At 48.2% G+C, this 17,409-nt stretch overlaps 1 protein-coding gene across 2 annotated transcripts in view; it reads left to right on the forward strand.

The window, feature by feature from the left end:
- The window catches only part of LOC146868382 (F-box only protein 6-like), a 116,598-nt gene that overhangs the window by 40,858 nt on the left and 58,331 nt on the right, over positions 1-17,409 (forward strand). Inside the window, exon 3 of one of the 2 annotated variants that reach the window (XM_085609883.1) lies at positions 16,772-16,829. The exons of the other annotated variant lie outside the window; for it this stretch is intronic. The gene's annotated coding sequence lies outside the window, so the exon portion shown is untranslated. The remainder of the gene's footprint in view (positions 1-16,771; positions 16,830-17,409) is intronic. 2 annotated transcript variants of the gene reach the window in all.

Raw genomic sequence — 17,409 nt, forward strand, 5'->3', positions numbered from 1 at the left:
GTGCCTAAGGTAGACAGGCTGTTACATGTCAGTGTATTAATCAGAATTTTTTTTTCTAAACGTCTTTTAATACTTGAGGCAGAACTGATGACAAACGTTGTTGCTCATATTAACAAATGATTTCAAAATGAGGGAATGAAAGTTGTGAAATGCAGCAAGTTAAGATCGGTACATATCTTGAAATGCCTACTCTGATAATGCATCTCAGATGAAATACTGTTTGATATATGTGATGATCGTGAAATCCATACAGCATTGTCCTTAAAATTATTGACAGCCTACCTCCAGGTGCAGCTGTACAAATTTCTGAGCCTTAAGACTTAGCTCAGGTTTCTGTCTTATTTTACCCTACCAAGGGAAAAATGTCAGAGGCAGAATTATTTTAACAACTTTTGCCATTCTTCCAATTCTGCAAGAAGGTAAGAAATAATTTAAAATTAGATAAACATTATTGCCTGAATCAAGCACTGGACACCAGAGTCTCTCAACAATTTTGATTTTTCAGTATCAAATTTTCCTATCATCCTGCTGCATTATACTATCATTGATGTTACTGAGTTTACCATGGATGGGACCAGGAGGTGTCTTATATCCATTCATAACCAGATTATGGAGCTCTTGGTGTGTGGCCATGTGCTGACATCAGATTATGCAATTGTCAATCAGCACAATGATCATTTTGTGTAGTAGGGTTCCAGGTAAAAGATATTGTTCAAATTCTCTCACCACTACTTCTTTGAACAGAAAGCTACATCACTAAATACATAAGTTATGACGAAAGAGCACATGGTATCTGTGAGTTGTCTTTCCTGTGCAAAAATTTAAACTAATATGTGTAAACCATTGCCTAAGAGCTAGAAGCTACAGATAATCAATATATCTTTGCTTTATCTAGAAACCTTAAGTAAAGCAAGATTGTTTTCTTTCTTGGTTTATCTGCTCCATACTTTCAAATGTTCAGGTCTTCATTCACAAAAAGGTTTACGCTGGATCCACATATCTGTTTCCATCTACACATGAAGCCTATGGTGGATTTTACATTTTCACCTGTTGTCAATGTGCATCATATAATGTTAATCCCATCTGATGAGTTTAATCTGTGGTCCAAACTCTAGTTTAATACATGCTGGACTACAGGATCTCCATCTTCGTCAGGACGCCACAGTCTAGTCCTTGTGTGCTAAACATCACACTGGAAGCTTCGCCCCTCTCCCTTTTTCCAAATCATGAGTGTCCATCAAGCTGAGCAAAGGTAAGCTTGACAGACACTCACCATGTCTAGTCAGCCAGCCGGGTGCTTTATGTACGTTAATGTAACAACAGCCTGTCAGTAGAGGATGCCATTCTTTCAGGGAAATGTCCTCGTTGTGGATGAACACTGGCTGAACAATGGCAAGCCTCCTGTAGCACCCACTCCTACCTTAGCAACAATCAAGCATGTAAGGAGCAGGGTGTTGGGTCTGGCAAACAGACCGGGGGAGGGCAAGCAGCGCTCTTCCAGGGGTTATTTCTTAATGTAAGATCTATTCCCAAGCATGTGGCAGAAATCAGGGATTTACTAGATGATGTTAAACCAGATGTGTCTCTTTATTGAGACCTGGCTCCATAATGATGCTATGCCGGCATTGGCAATGGCTTCCCGGGAGAATACTCTGTGGTCCGCTGGGATAGAGTAGGAAAGAGGGGCGTAGGGCTAGCCATTGCCACACGTCCTCCTTACCATATTAAGATCCTTGATACTGTCTCTTCCCCTAATTTAGAACTGTTGATCTTTAGAGTGGAACGATCTCGAGTGAGTGAGTGGGCAGGAGCCTTAGTTTACCACCCTCCAGGGGGAAATGAAAAGGAGTTCTGCACCACATTACTAGAAAGATTGGCCCCCCATACCTTGCTTATGGATATGTTTTATTTGATAAGGGACTTTAATCACCATCTGGAGGCTCTCTCCAATACAGAGTCTGCCAGTCTAGTGCCAGCTATGGAGTCACTCGATCTTCCTTCAAGAGTTGTAAGTCCCACGCACATTGTGGGTCATGTGCTGAACACCATTTTTTTCCAACATTTCAGAATTAGTAGTTGAGCCCCCTCAAACATTAGACTGGACTGATCATTCTGCATTAAGCTTCTCCTGGGCTCTCACTAAACCGCCCACCCATTCGCAAGGCCATAAAGACTTACATAGAGCCAGGAGAAAGGTGACATCTGCTTCTTTCAGTCAAACATACGACGCCCCCTCGTTCACTAATTGTGAAGATGGTGATACAGCCTTAGAGAAGTTTGAAGCCTCAATTTTAGAGACCTTAGACTCTATTGCACCATTTAAGAGGGTAAAAATTCAGGATAGGGCAGCTCCAGCCCCTTGGTATTCTGACACTCTTAAGAGAGAAAAGGCCCTATGTAGGGTCAAGGAAAGGAAATGGAGGAAATCCAAATCCAAACCAGATGAATTACTCTATCGATTGGCTCACAGAGCCTATTTAAACAACTGTAATTGAGCCAGAAGAGCATTTCTAGGCTCCCGCATTACGGAGGCGAAAAATTCCTCGAGGGAGCTTTTTAAGATCCTGAAGGAGTTTACGAACCCGAGGGCCAACAACCCACTCCCTCCATCTACTCAGGAGTTGTGTGAGGACTTAGCTAGTCACTTTATCCATAAGATCGATACAATCTATCATTCGTTTGGATCTGAGGAGGTAGACCATGAGGAAGTACCCCTGCTGGGAAATACTAGTACTCCCAGACTAGAAGCTTTCCCGGATTTCACGGGTGAGCAATTGGGCTCCTTATTAATTAAAGTAAAATCAGGATCCCCTCTAGATCTGGTACCACCCGCTGTTTTGTCAGAGCTCACCCGGTCCTTGCGGATGTGCTTGCCGAAGTCTGTAACATCTCACTTGCTACAACCACATTCACTAGCAAGTGTAAAAATGCACAGATCAAACCTCTGCTTAAGAAGGCGCTAGCTGACCCGACAGATCTTCAAAACTATAGACCGATTTCGCTCCTCCCTTGCTGTTCCAAAATAATGGAGACATTAATTAATCGGCACCTCTCTTGTTATTTGGAACAACATAACCTACTGGATTCATCTCAGTCCGGCTTCCGTGCTTCATATAGCACTGAAGCCACATTATTGGAGGTCTCTGATACCATAAGGATGTCATTAGATAATGGGGCCACAGCGTTGTTAGTCCTTCTTGATCTCTCAGCAGCCTTTGACACCATATCTCACCGCATCCTTCTGGACAGACTGTGTGAGATTGGTGTCAAAGGCATGGCCTTTAATTGGATCCAAAGCTATCTATTGGACAGAACCCAATGTGTCCAGCTGGACTCTTTTGTGTGTCAAACCACCTTGGTAGACAAGGGAGATCTATCCTCAGTCCCACCCTATTTAACATATATGTGGCCCCCCTGGCCGAAGTCATCAGAAGGTGTGGGTTTGAGACGATATCGTATGCTGATGACACACAGCTGATAGTCCCTATTGAGGATGACATGGCAGTCACTAAACAAAAGTTCAAAAACTGTATGTCCAATATAGCTAGATGGATAAGACAGAATTATCTTCAGCTCAACTCTACCAAAACAGAGATACTGCTGTTCGGTAAAGCTGAGGAACTAAGGACCCCAGATTGGTGGCCATCTGATCTAGGAGAGGCACCCTCCCCAAAAATCTGGGCCAAGAACCGAGGTATCAGAGTCGATAATAAATTATCGATGGAAGAACAGGTGAAGACATTGGCAGGCACCTGTTTCGGAACTATGCGGATGCTTAGAAAGATCTTCCCCTGGATCCCTCTGTTGGCAAGAAGGACCCTCATCCAGTCGCTCTTGGTTAGCCGACTAGACTATGGCAACTCTCTGCTGGTCAGAATAAGGGAAGACCTACTTTCAAGACTTCAGGTGGTTCAAAATACGGCAGCTCGTCTCGCCCTTAATAAACCGGCTCACACACCTTCTCTACCGCTCCTACGCCAATTACACAGGCTTCCTATTAGGAAACGAGCCAAGCTGCTATGTATGGTCTTTAGGTCTCTCCAGGAGAATGGCCCATCATATCTCAAGAAGAAGCTCGAATTCTATCATCCCGTGCATCAGTTGAGATCCAGTAATCGCAACTTGCTCCGCACGCCGAGAATTAGGAAGGCCAAAATGGGCGGTCGGGCTTTCTCCTACTTTTTTTTTTTTTGAAATTTTTTTATTGTGCAGAAAGAAGGTTACAAGCACGGGCCTACAACCACCAGGGCCGGCCGCTAGTAGGTGAAAGATCAAACAGTGCAATCACGATGACTGGCCCACCGGGGCTCCGCACCCTACAGAAGAACAGACTGCACATAGAGGAAATCAGGATACACCCTTTTAACATAAATAACAACTTAAAACAAAGGCGAGGCAAGAAAACATAAGATGGGCGTCGGGCCACAGCAGGGGTACGTCCATATCCGACCACCCGATGGCAGTCAAAAAGCAGGGAAACAAAGAGGTAGGGGGGGGGGGGAGAGACGGGAATACAAATCTATACTCAGATGTGCCAGATAAGTAAGGAACCATCAAGGATCAGGGGGACATGGCTACATCCGACGTTTCCACCAGGGGGGGAGCACAAATACTTCCACGATACGCATTCCACTGTCCCCAAATTCTGTTCCAAGCCCCGGGTTTACCACGAGCCACATACACAGTCTTTTCCCTGAACATGCACCAGTCCATGTTCTCCTTCCAGACAGACACGGCGGGGGGCCGCTGCGAAACCCAAAGCTGCGCTATGTCCCTCTTTGCTATCATATTCCCCAGGGCCGCCCACCGAGTCTGGGCCGCGTTATAGTCATTGGGCTCCCACACATTCAGCACACAACGACGCACCTCCGGCAACAGCGTGACCCCGGTGACTCGCCTCATAACCTCATGCACCTGACGCCAGTATTCCACCACCTCGCGGCACTCCCACAGGATGTGGAGAAAGGTGGCACTGTGCCCACAGCCACGCTTGCAGAGCCCGTCCTCAGAAAACCCCATCGAGACCAAACGGGGGCCCGTCACGTAAACGCGATGGAGGATCTTAAGCTGGACCAAACGGAGACGGGCCGGGATGGCCACCTCCTTAGGAGATGACAGCGCGGACTGCCAGTCCTCGTCGTCCAACTCAACCCCATCCCCCATCCATGCCTCCCGTAGACGCACCAAGAGGTCAGCCCGATTATTTATCAATTTTTTATAGATCAAAGAGATAGTACTATCGGGAACGTGACCGTCGAGTATGCGGTCCTCGAGGGGCGAAGAAACAGGGACCGTGGACCCTTCCCCAAAAACCGAGAGCAGGGCATGCCGAACCTGGGCGTAGCGAAAAAACTCCCTCTCACTAAGCTCATACTCGCTCCGGAGCGCCGCGAAGGTCTTGACCGCGCCTTTAACCCACAGATCCCCCCACTCTGCTAATACCGATCATGTCCCAGTGCTCAAAGCCTTTCGTCGTCCAAAGGCTCCCCAGGCGGTCTGAGGCAAACAAGGGAGTAGCACACGTTAAACGCTCACTCCAGCCCATCGCTACATTCGCCGCCTTCCACACCCTTACCGCAATCTTGGTAGGGCCCGTGAGGGTACCACCGGCAGATCGGGAGTAAAGCGCTCTGTTATAATTACCGCCGGGAAGCAGGAATTTATCCATCTCATACGCCGGGTTCAGACCAGGAGCATACGTGGCATGGTTAATTGCCGACAGTTGGGAGGCCCAATAGTACCGTCTAATGTCAGGAAGCGCGATGCCCCCGTCGTACCAGGGGAGAGTAAGCTTTGCCAGAGCGATACGCGCCCGCCCGTCCCAGACCAGTCTCCTCTGCAGGCTCTCCACCTCCCGAAAGTAGGCCACCGGAATGACATCAAATGAGTTCTGTAGTGCGTAAAGAAATCTGGGAAGGGACATCATTTTAAACAGGGCCGCGCGACCAAGCGGAGACAGGGGCAACCTACACCAGCGCGCCGTATCCACCCTCAAACGTCGGAGTGGAGACAGGAGGTTCTGCTCATAGCGGACCGCCGGGTCCAACGAAACATACACCCCCAGGTACTTAAAGCCGGATGAGGACGTTTGGATAGGAAGTCGAGGCGGCAAGACGGGAGGGCCACCGGAGAGAGGGTACACGCAAGATTTGGACCAGTTGATTATCAAACCCGAGTTTTTCCCAAAGGAGGTGAGGACATCAAAGAGAACATTAAGTGACTGTCGCGGCGAGGTGAGGTACAGAAGAATATCATCCGCGTACAGCGAGACCCGATCCTCGAAGCCCGGGGCCCACCGGATCCCCCTGATAGAGGGCTCCCAGCGGAGCCAGGCGGCGAGCGGTTCCAAGGCAAGAGCAAAAAGCAGAGGGGACAACGGGCACCCCTGCCTAGTGCCCCTCCCGAGAGCAAAAGGCCGGGAAGCCCGCCCATTGACAACCACCTGAGCCATTGGTCCGGCATAAAGAAGCTTCACCCAGCTAAGAAATCCCTCCCCAAAGCCAAACTTCTCCAGGACCGCCCAGAGGAATGGCCACTCGATGGTATCAAAGGCCATGGTGGCGTCCAATGAAACCAATACGGCTGGTTCAGAAAAGTATTTCGCCCTAGCTAGGACGCAGTGCAGACGCCGCAGATTAAGAGCGGTATTACGGTGGGGGATGAAGCCGCATTGATCCGGATGAATCAGATCACAGATAACGCTCAGCAAGCGGTTGGCGAGGACTTTAGCCAGGATTTTGGGTTCTGCGTTTAAAAGGGAGATAGGCCTATATGAAGCACAGCGGTCACGTGGTTTACCCTCCTTAGGAATCACGACTATAGTCGCCAGACGCTGGTCGGCGGGAAGGGAACCCCTCTCGTTCGACTCCTGAAACATACGACGGAGGAAGGGCGCGATTTTATCCGGGCGTAGTTTGTATAGTTCAATCGGCAGGCCATTAGGGCCCATAGCTTTGCCCGAGCGAAGGGAGCCAATCGCGGTAGCAATCTCATCGACGGCCAAGGGGGCATCCAACCGCTCACGGTCCTCGACGGATAAGCCGGGCAGGACAATATCCCGTAGTAGAAGACGAGAGTCGTCTTCATCTCTGTCAGACACCGGGGAATACACCGTCCGGAGGTGGTCAGCAAAGCACTCCACAATCTCGCCAGGCTCAGTCACACACACTCCCTCCGCCACCCGGAGCTCTGGGACCACACGATTCACTCTCTCCTTCCTATCCAGCCAAGCAATCAATTTACCAGCCTTGTCTCCAGCATCATACAACCTACCCTGCTGCTCCCTATACGTGGTCCGGGCAGCGTCAGTAACAAGGGACTTATACTCGAACTGTTTCAGGCTGAGGGCATGTAGCCCATCCGGAGAGACACCCGTCTCCAAGGCCGCCTCCAACCCCAAGATGTCGGTCTCCAGCTTCTCCACCTCCTCCGTCCTAACCTTCTTAGCCGCCACAATCTGGGATAGGGCCTGCCCACGGAGTACTGCCTTAAAAGCTTCCCACAGGGACACTGCGGACATCACCGACCCATCATTCTCAAGGAAGTATTGGTCAATCGACTTAACCAGACTATAGCGGATCGTGGGGTTCCGCAGGTACCAAGGGTTAATAGGAGCGATCCGCCCAGCAGACCGCGTCCCAGTATCAAAAAGCAACCACAGTGGGGAATGATCAGAAATACCCCGGGCCAGATGCTTAACCTCTCGAATCCGGGCAGTCTGGGCCGCGGGCATAAGAAAGTAATCCAATCTGGAGAGACTCCCATGCGCCCCAGAGTGAAAAGTGTACTGACACTGTGTAGGATGCATTAACCTCCAGCAATCGACCAGACCGAAGGTCTCCATGAATCCGCCAAGCCACGCCTGCGCAGCAGGGAGGGCCCTGGGCGGGTGGCGATCCCGGTCGCCCGAGACCACCGAATTGAAATCCCCACCCATAAGCAGAAGACTGTCAGGAAGCTCAAGCAGCATTCGACCCAAGTCTGAAAAGGTGGAGTTCTGGAGGCCCGGGGGAACATAGACAGAGACCAGGGAAAGGGACTGCCCCTCCCACCGCCCAGTCAAAGCCACATAGCGCCCTCTGTCGTCCGGGACTACCCTGGTGATCTCCAGCGGAAGTGAAGAGCGCAGGAGAATGCCAACCCCTCTAGAGCCAGTGGTGAAACCAGAATGGGCAACGAGTCGGTACCCCCCCCTGTTCATGGCATGACAAACGTTACCCACCAGATGCGTCTCCTGTAAAAACACCACATCAGGAGACATACGTCGCAGATACTGCAGCACAACACCCCGTTTGATACGGTCCCCCAGTCCATTGACGTTCCATGACATCAACCTCAACCCGTCCCCCCCCATCCCCTCCAATCGATCAAGGTTCCCCCAGCAGATAGCGCAACGCCCAAGACTAGAACAGAACAAAGACCTCGCATTAAAAACAAAACACACAAATCAAAGCCCCCCAACCCCCCCCAACTACCAACTCCCCCCACCCTGCACCCCTGCGACCCAAAAAACCACCCCAACTTGCAGTGTGCCTGTCGCCCCATAAACCCCATTCTACGGAAAGACCCCGGAGGAGGAGAGGGACCCGTCCCCAGCCGCCCCCCACATAGATCATAATGAAACAAAATGCAAAAGAGAAGATGAACCCAGCCGAACAGTACAAAATGGCAAAATCAAGGACCAAAGTCACTCCGAGGGAGACCCGCCACCCTCGGTACCAGTAGAGGGCCCAGGCCGGTCCCCGCGGCCCGGCAGCGAGTCAAGCCAGTCACTCAGAGTCGCGGGAGAGTCAAAAAAGATTGTCCGATCTTCGTGCTCCACTCGGAGCCTAGCAGGAAAAAGCATGGAGTACTTGAGACCCAGGTCGCGGAGGCGACGCTTTACCTCCTGGAAGCCCATCCTTTGTTTCTGGACAAGTTGGGTGAAGTCCGGGAAAAAGTTAATAGACGCGTTCTCATGGCGGACCGGGCCATGGGCCCGCGAGGCCTGCAAAATCACATCTCGGTCTCTGTAGTAGAAAAGTTTGGCAACAATGGGCCTCGGGGGGGCCCCCGGCCGCGGCCGACCGCCCGGAACTCGATGGGCCCGCTCCACGGCAAAGAACTTACTCAGGCCGGCGGGGGCAAGATGCTTGAGGATGAGCTCTTCCACCAAGAGATCCACCGGGTGGTTGTCGGAGGACTCCGGGACGCCTACGACGCGGATGTTATTGCGGCGGGCCCGTCCCTCAAAGTCCTCCAGCCGCCGGGCCATCAGATCGTTGGCCGACTTGAGATCGCCGAGAGTGGCCCGCTGGTCCGACACATCCGTAACCAGGGTGGACGTCCGCACCTCAAGCGATTGAACCCTCTCGTTGGTCTTGGAGAGATCCGCCCGAATCAGTGCGACATCAATAGCCACCGTGTCAATTTTACGGGCCAAGGCCTCGTATTGCGTAGCAATAGTCTCCTTGATGCCGTTAATGGCGCCCATAATGTCCTGCAGGGACGGATCCGAGGGCATGGACGAGCCACCACCAGCTTCGTCCGAAGGGGCTCCAGCCGCTCCAGGGGACCCTCTTCCTTGAGTATAGCGGTCCATGTTGTTCGTCTGGACCGGACCCCCGCGGAGGGATGTCTTAGTCTTACGCCCCTCGGGGCCCCCCCTGCCACCCATGAGAACCACGCTCACCAACGGGGACCACCGGCACAGCGTCAAGGGGGTGCCGGCCACTCAGTCAGAAGCCGCACCAGATACCGTGATGCGGCCGGGCGAGGAAACCAAAGTCAGCGGATACACTGGTGGCAAGCAGAGACAAGGGCATCCAGCGGAGATAAACACCCAGCCGCTCCAATCAGTTACGATCTCCAGCCCCTCAGGGATCCGAAAGTGAAACCGAAAGTAATGGAGCGGCCACTGGCACAGATCCGCTGCCGCTGTTGTTCAATTACACCCCGGCTCCACAGGTCACCCTCGCACCGGGCACAGCCATCGATTGGGCCTCGAAAGTTCCAACCACCGTAGATCAGGATTCCCAGGTCCGATTCGGTTTCTGAAAGAAGGTCAACGTTCAGCCAGAGCTCGCCCTCTAGATTCCGTCAGCCAAGTCAGGATAATTTCAGGATAATTTCCGAGGAGCAGCGAGGGTCCGGGGAGCCCTGTGCTCACGCGACCATCTTGGATGCGCGCTTGGCTCCTCCCGGCTTTCTCCTACTTAGCTCCGAGTCACTGGAACAGTCTCCCTGATGAGATCCGTGCCTGCACCGATCTGTTTCGATTAAAAAATATGCTTAAGACCTGGCTTTTTAAAGACTTTACTGCCTAGTGGGTGTCCTCTTCTCCGGCGCCGAGAGATCCCCTTGGGGATGATTCGTTGCGCCCTATAAATGATTAAATAAAATAAATAAATAATGTGCAAGTGGTTGGTAGCCTGAGCCAACGTTTGCCAGGCTATCTCACAACCCTGACGGCAATGACATCAGCCAGGCAAAGCCCTATGATGAGGGGGAGCTCTACTGACCACTCTGGGCACTTCAGGTTGAAGCCCTGAAGAACTGACTGTCAATGAATGAATCTTGCACCACCCTTTCCCAATTTGTCATAGAGTGGGATGGGATTAGCAAGTCTCACTGATCCCACTCCACTCCACTCCATTCTCTGACGAGTTCAGGACGGTCCTCATGTCATTGGCTGATGCATGACCAAGTTAGCCAGTGAGAGGAGGTGGCAGGATCTTTCCTTACCTCTCAGAAGCCCCCAGCATTTTTGTGCACCTTCATGCTTCTCCCTTTCACTACTCACTAGCCCTGCAATCACTACTGCAGCCCAACATTTATTGACTGTTTGGCTATGTGTGTGTATGTAGGCATGTCTGTATTTGGCTGTGTGTGCTGCCTGTGGGTGTTGTCAAGTGTGTGCTTCTGAATGACAGGTGTGTGTATTGGAGGGCACTTGTGAATAGGTGGAAGCACCTGCTCCATTGCTGCTCCAACTTTAACTTTCCTTTTGATCCTACATTTTGACAGACTATCAAAATGTAAATACCGCCCGGAAAGAGCACACAAAGCTATGTAAAAACTATGTGAGAGATTTAACTTTAAAGATAAGTGAAGCTTACAATACCCCAACACAAAGGGTTATACATTGTGGGCCAGATGTGTCAACATTGCATTTTGCGAGTCCATAATAGCGAATTTTACCGATTCACTACTCGCAAAATGCAATATATGTAGGTTTCGCAAAATAAATTGCGATTACTACGCATTCCTTATTTGCGACTCGCAAATTGCGAGTTGCAAATAAGGAATGGCTTCCCATTCATTCCTATGGGCCAATGAATGGGAATGGCATGCGCAATTTGCGAGTACCCAATAGGTACTCGTACTCGCAAATTGCACATGCAATTCCAAGGGTGCCAAATGGACACTCTCTTGCACCCCTGAAATATGCATGTGTGCACATGTGGAGCACATACATGCGAATCGGCCCGTTTGCGAACGGGAAAAACGCTTGATACATCTGGCCCTCTATTCCTTCCTAGACCAATCAAACTCCAGAAATTATTACATCTGATCTTCATCAACCGCATACACATCACCATAGAGTCACAGATTGAGCCAAAACTAGCCTCTGATCACACATGTGATATATGTCGACACTGACATGGAATTTAGCAAAGCCAATATTCAAATGTTAGAGGATAAATTTGAAATCTACTGGACAATGACAACCATCATACAAGTAAAAGCTGACTACTGGCCTATCTCCACAACTTGTATGTGATGCATTTCAAGCAGCCATCAGTTGTGTTCTTTTTAGTTTAAGATAAAAATTAACAGAGAAGCAAACGATAAATTAGAAATCCTAGAAAAGAAATGGAAATTTGTCATAGACAGTACAAGAGTAATGTCTTTTAAACCCACTAAATCAGAAAAAACTATGAATAAAATAAAATCGTATGCTTGGGTTTGACTGTGGACCACCAAACCGCAGTCTATGGCACTTTGCAAATTAAACCGAGCTGGCAAAATGCTAGCATCGTACTTATAAGTTAAGAAGACTAAATCCAGAATCACTTGAATTGGCGATAAATTGTACACAATTCACACTACACCCCCAGCAAATTAGCTGAAGATTTTTAAACATTTTACAATGTGAAACACATTCCTTCCAAATCTGTGCTTTCCTTCTGCCTCAGAACTGGAAAAAAATAATGTTAATCAATTAGTTCCCATGTAGCCCTGAAAGTCATAAAAAAATCTAAATAGTGGTAAAGTGCCCAGCAAAGATGGTTTATTGCCCAATTTGATGAAACCTTTTGGGACTACCTCAGTATTCTGCTGCTAGAACTTTACCGATAATTTGAGCGAACAGGTGAGATCAGAGGCTCTACGGCAGAAGCACTAATTCCAAAGAAGGGATAAGGACATAAAATCTACTAAAACAACAGACATATCTCCCTTATAAACCCACAATGCAAGTTTTATGCTGAAGTATTCCAGATCTACTAGAGAATGTCTTAACAAAATATATAATAACTGGCAAAACTGGTTTCTTAATAAACAGATTTTCAAGCAACAACTCTAGATTTCCACGTCACATATTAGAGAAAGCAAAATATGCTGATACATCAACAGTGGCTAATGCTCCAGGTGCCAAAAAGACCTTCAACAAAGTTGCATGGCCTTTTGTTAGTTCTACCCTTCAAAGATTTATCATGGGTGACTATTATACAGATTAAAAAGATGATAATGGCCCAGCATACTAATCCAATACCAGACTTAGAATTAGTGGCATTACTTCTTAGGTCGTCTCTCTTGAACAAAGTACAAGACAACTCTGCCCCCTATTACCGGCTTTTAAAAATGAGTTACTGAACCTCTACTTCTAGGCATTAAGAAAAACCCAGACATTTCTGACATACCTTTTGGTAATCTAACAATTAAAGCAGCTGTCTATGCTGATGACATTTAATTTGTGACAGATGGGGCAGAAAATTAAATTTAGGCCCTGTGATGTTCTTCAAGTAGCAAATACAAGATGATGGACGGGGTGCTGAAACATTTCAACCACTCACCCCCCAGTCACTGACCTGAGTTTAATTCAGCGTTCTTTTGCTCACTATGCCACCCCAGTTTTGGACCAACCCATATGCAAATCAGTCTTGACCCTGTACCTCATGGGAACAGTCCAGCCCGAACTGTCAGGCCAGGTCCTCCCTGGGCTGGAAACAAGCTTCCTGGGACCAGGGTCAAGTCTCATTTGCACATGGCTGGGTCTGAACGGGGGTGACGAAGTGAGCTAAAGAACGATGATGGATTCAACCCAGATCCGTGCCTGGGGGTGATTGTCTGAAAAGTTTCGGCAATCCGTCCATCATCTCCTTGTGTTTGCTGTGTTCTTCAAGTAAACGTGTAGACGAATCCTCCGTAAATAATCTGTTTAGTATGACTAGGTTGTACAGGGCTGCCACAAAGAGCACACAACTGCGTCTCCTCTCTCCCACCCAGCCTAACTCTTCCCTTCATTTACCAACATTCCAGCTTTGACATCAAACATTCCAGAGTAAGGGAAAAGCCAGCCAGCTTTAAGTAGAATACTACACACACCACTAATTTATTTTGTGTGGGACCCTTCGCTCTTCTTTCCGAGCGAAGGGGTTTCCTAAAATATTTGAGTGTAGAATTCAATGCCTTCTTTACAGAATCGGTAGAACATATTTAAGAAAGAACCTTATATCTTGTCTATTTGAAAACTGGTCCCCCAAATACTTATCATGAAATGACGGTTTCTGCAATGGTCGAAGCGCCTAAATCCTGGCCTTTGGAGGGGGGAAAAACACAGAGCTCTCTAAATAAAAACAAAACACTGGTTCCCTACAAATGTGGGCGGCATCAATGTACCAGATTTTGCTAAAAAACAAGCTACTTTTTGATTTAAATATGGAACACTTTATGCCCTACAGCCACAAACTGCTTTCAAAAACACAGACAAAATGGTTAAATGTCTTTTGACACACAAGGAGGAAATATACTCTCTGACTGGCCAAGATTCTGATGACTAAATACTCAGTCCCTGATTACGATGTTGGTCGGAGTTGCCTCCGACCGACATCGTTGCGGATGGGGAACCAACCGACCTCAGGCTGACGGTTCCGACACTGCAATTAGGATGGGACTGCACATTGTATGATCGCAAACTTCCATTTTTCAATGGAAGCTTGTGCGGCGGGCCGAAACCGCCCACAGCACAAGCTCCTATTGAAAAGTGTGACATCACGGTGCTTGCCACACAGTGCAGGGATGTGAGGGGGGCACCAAAGGTGTCCCCCAGTGCCACACGCGATGGGCCAAGGGGGCCTGTTAGGGGCACTCAAATACACTTTCCGACAGCAGTTCCATGTTGGAAAGGCTGACATGGAACAGCTGTGTGAGAGTGCCATCATAATCCCGACAGCGGAAACACCTTTCTTAAGCGATAAAGAGGCCTCTCCGACTGGCTTGAGCCTGTCGTAACCCAGTTTGATTCCCCAGCCAGTTTGAACTCTGAGCACTGTCATTGTAATACGGCGGTTGGAGTTTAAAACAATGTCGGTTGGAAAGCCTCCAACCAGCGGTCAGAGGCTTTCCGACCAGCATTGTAATTAGGCCCTCAGAGTTGCATCAAGCTTTCTAAACCCTAAATTGTCTTTTAAATTGAAGGGCAAAACTCTGACACATGCTGGAATTCCAACAGTGAAACTTGTGATATAGTGCATATATATATGTGCCATACAAGAACACTGTCCGCTGCACGACCTCCTCAAACGACTGGGCCCCGATAATGGAGCATCTCAACTTCAAACTCTACACAGATAAAAAGCACCATCAGAGGCACCCTCGCCTGCAGACCACCAGGACCATGCCCCAGCTTCTGCAACTCCATCCCTCACCTCATCGCCCTGATCGCCAAAGACTCCCAGCGCTACATCTTCCTAGGGGATCTTAACTTCCACCTCAACGACCCCAGCGTCACTAACACAGTCGACCTCCTGGAAAGCATGAGCAACTTCAGTTTAAGCAACTTGTCACCAACCCTGCCCACATCACAAGATGCACCCTCGACCCTATCTTCATGTCTAGTAACAGAGCCAAGTACAACCACGTATCACAGCTCACCTGGACCAGCCACTACATCGTTCCCTTCATCATCTCAGGACCTACCAACACTGGCACCATGCCCTCAGCTCCACGTGCAGAAACTGGAAAAAGATATCAGAAGAGGAGTGGAACAACGCTTTCAACTCCTGCCTCCCAGACACAACATCTGACCCAGAACCAGCTACGAAGAACTTCTCCGCGTGGATCACAAAAATACGCCGACACAATCGCCCCCACCAAGCCAGGCAAATCCAATGAACCTGCAGGAAGAGCCAGCTGGTTCACCACGGAGCTGGAATCCTGCAAATGCTGGCAACTAGAAAGGAAGCAGCAAGGATACAGGAGATCATACCACCTTCAGGACAGCTCTCAGCCAATACCACCGCCTCCTGAAAGTAACAAAGAATAACACCCCAGCAGACCGCAGAAAATTCAGCACAAACTGCAGCAAGGAGCTGTCCACCATCGTGTAGGAGTTCTCCAACCCCGCATTCGCCGAGAACAACATCACCCCCTCCCAAGACTGTGTGACACCCTGGCGGACTTCTTCGACGACAAAATTTCAGTCAACTAAGAAGATTGTAACCCAAACCCCAGCCGCCATCTGCATCAGCCTGCTCACAACCACGAACACTAACCCTGAACACCTGCTTACCCATTGGGACCCTCTCACACTCAAGCCACAATCTCCATCATGAACGCCATACACTCGGGAGCACCCACGGACCCCTGCCCAACAACATCTTCAACCTCAGGAGCAAGACGATTGGCGATGAGTTTAAGAAAGTCCTTAACGCCTGCATCTCCTCTGCCTCTTTCCCTGAGGACTTGAAATATGCTGAAGTGAGGCCCCTCCTGAAGAAACCATCCGCCGACCCAGCCGAATGGAAGAACTATCGCCCATCTCGGTGCTCTCTTTTCCAGCGAAGGTTCTGCGGAAGGCAATCATCCAGCAACTCACTAAACACCTGGAACACAACAACCTCCTGTACCCCTTTCAATCTGGATTCCGAACCAACCACAGCACAGAGACAGCCCTGATCGCAGTCACTGACAACATTGGGGCTCTTCTGGACTGCCGTGAAATGGCGGCCCTCATTCTCCTGGACCTGTCATCAGCCTTTGACACAGTCTGTCATCCTCTTGGTACTAAACTAAATGTCCCATATGGGAGAAGTTACATACTTATGTTAAGAAGAAAGCATTAAACTCAGAATTGCAGTCTCCTGATAACCTTGCGCAAAGAGCCTTTTTAATCTCAGGATAATGTCTTGCTCATATTAAAATACAATGGCTGTAAAGAACCAGTTTGGTCTTCAACAGTCTTTACATGCAGAAAGCCATCAATCACATCCATAACATTTACATTGTTTTCTTTTCATCCTTTTCTGATGGCTCTTTTGTCTCTCATACACTCACGTTTACTACACCTTTCACCGAATATGCGTTCTGCTGAAGTAAGACAATAAATGTAGCTCTACTGATCGATTACTGGATGTCTGTCCTCCTTTACTTCTCTTTACTGTTTTAATTTTTAATTTCTGGTAATTAGTAACAACTGCTTATGCTGTATCCACTACATTTGTTGTGTCCACTGCACACATATACAACATATTTAAATGCTTTTGTTCTTGTTTTTTCTTTTTTTGTCTAGCAAAAACCGTGGAAGAATTTTTAAGTGAAAAACTTTTATGCACTCCATTGTTTACAGTGTAAGTTACCATTGTTCTTTTGATGTATGTATAAATAAAATATGAGTAAGAACAGGGGGTTTCTCTCTATATGTCTCTATCTCCCGCTAAATTATTATCTTGGCAAACATCCTTTTTAATCATATTTTTAAGCATCTTATGAAATGTAGTTTTTGATTTTTTTATTATGCATTTTTCATATTGTATTTTTGTATTGTTTTGCATTGTATTGTATTTATTATTTCTTATAACAGTACTCTTAAGTACTGCAAAGATCTGTGCTCTAAATACATTTGTGCAAAATCTATATTGCTACATGGCCTGCTGGATTACCCTTTATTTATGAGCATTAGATCCAGCTTTAACTAAAATATCATGCTGGGCAATCTGCCCTTATCAGTAGATTCTTCCAGCTCCTTTTCAGTGAACACCAAAAGTTATCTTAAAGTGCATCCTTTTATATGAAACTGTAACTCTGGGTAAACCTTCAGTTAGGTCTGAACCCTGTATTTGCATGAGGTGAGTTCTCTTTGAACAAAAAAAAAATAGGATTCCATCTCTGCAGTCTTCTTCACCGAAGAGACAGCAACCTTAGAAACTT

This window comes from Triturus cristatus, chromosome 1_2, assembly GCF_964204655.1.
Source record: "Triturus cristatus chromosome 1_2, aTriCri1.1, whole genome shotgun sequence".
NCBI lineage: Eukaryota > Metazoa > Chordata > Amphibia > Caudata > Salamandridae > Triturus > Triturus cristatus.